The sequence below is a fragment of the Corylus avellana genome, chromosome ca11 (genome assembly GCF_901000735.1).
Source record: "Corylus avellana chromosome ca11, CavTom2PMs-1.0".
NCBI classification, from domain to species: domain Eukaryota; kingdom Viridiplantae; phylum Streptophyta; class Magnoliopsida; order Fagales; family Betulaceae; genus Corylus; species Corylus avellana.
The window spans coordinates 18608616-18610608 of NC_081551.1; positions in this window are offsets into that span (position 1 = coordinate 18608616).

The window sequence follows — 1993 nt, forward strand, 5'->3', positions numbered from 1 at the left end:
TTATATGTTTTCTTTAATATTCTAAAGAGTCATCTATTGTTTCTACTAACCGAGGAATCCAAACATTGATTTTTGAGAAACTTAAATATGTTAGATAACACTTGATACTTATTAGAGTGAGGTGAAGAAAAATTTTATCAAACTAGTTTGAATAAAATTTGTGTCATTCTATTAAAATTATACGAGTGAAAAACAAACTTATAAAGGTACTAAATCCTCTTTAACTGAGGAATTTCAGTATCAATGTCTTGCAAAGAACAATATATAAAATTTATTAACCATAAACATGAACAGCCGGATGTGGCGGAGCTTGAATCATTCTCATGCAGGGGCGAGATTAATAATTATTTAATTAATATAAAATAATATATTATATTTTAATACGGTTTATCCAAAACCTAACATGAATATTTTTTTATTTTAAACATTTAAAAAAAAAGTATGGAATGCCCTATTAATTACTTCCAAAAAAGTATATATATATATACCCGGTTTTGGTTTTCAGGTTATAACCGGGTGCCAAAAATCGAGACCAGAACCGGCTCCCCTGTTTCATGGTTCCAATTCCGGTTTCTGGCATTTTTTGACACCCCCTAACCGTGACACATACCCTGCCAAATTTTAAGATGCCTAAATATTCTGATAGAGTTGTAGGATAAAACGAAATATTAACCTCTTGAAATGAACCCAAATTATACACCTTGGGTGAAACTGACTGCAATTTGATACCGAACGAATGAGAAATATATTTATATATTAATGATTTGAAGCAACTAAAAATGATAAAACATACATTCATTTTATTCTTGTATTCCAAATACATTAATATAATCATTTATGTAAATTAAACATTAAGTTAAAAATAAGATAAAACATTCATAACAATTAAGTAAGCTAAAAGATAATAATAATAAAATAAATAAATAAACCCAAAGAATATTAAAGTTTACCGGCTATGGTATGTCTTTTAACCATTTCAAAACATTGATCATTTTACATATTACTTGACTTTCATCAACATATGTCTTGCAATTGTGGATGACGGAAGATATAAACACTGCATCAAGATAAAATTAGGATTAAATTGAATTTCTCAGAAAAATAACTAATTAGTTGCAATATATATATATATATATATATATATATATATATATATATATAATGTATATTTGGATTGGAAATTTGGAATATTACTTTTTGCGAGATGATTGTTATTATTATTGTTAATTCTCTCACTTTCAACTTTGTCAAATTTGGAGCAGATTGATCTAATTGTTTTCTTTCTCATTTTTTTTTTATTGTGTTTTCACATCGGAAATTTTTAATTTTTTTGTTATCAACAAGGTTTGGTTGATTCATTTTCATCAATAATAGGCTGTTGATTCGTGTTTCTATTAGAGTTGTTAAAAAGTAAATTGATTTTGTGTTTTCACATGCGAGTTATTTGTTTCAATTGATTTTGTGGGAATGAGACGGACTCAATTCATATCCGACATGTTGAAATCCCATTCCCTCCAACAAGTTTCAGAACTTGAACTTGTTTGTGGGTCCAAATTCATCACGTTTGAGTGTGTATGCTCTATTAGAGTTGGCTTGGAACGACAACCCGTTGACCAATTTGAAACTTATCTTCAACATGAGAAAACTACTTAGGGATAGCTCTTATTTTCCTCTCGTTCGGCTTTTAAGTTTTTACCATGAGCATCCCAAAACCTTAGCATTCAACTTGAGATCATTTGCTGAATGTGGTTATTTCAAGGATTTGCCTTTACTTCTTCTTAAGTTGCCGATAGATGGATTTCGTATTGATGAATATTTTGATTTGGATGACAAAATTGCCACGTTTGTAATTGCCTAATTGCCTAATTTCAGATTTGACAAAATTGTCCATGGAGAGGAAAGATTATGACATTTCAGCCATGATCCTCAGCTTGAAAATATTGAAGGAGATGATCTACAAAGTATGACTGATTTCATGGAGACAATGGATTGG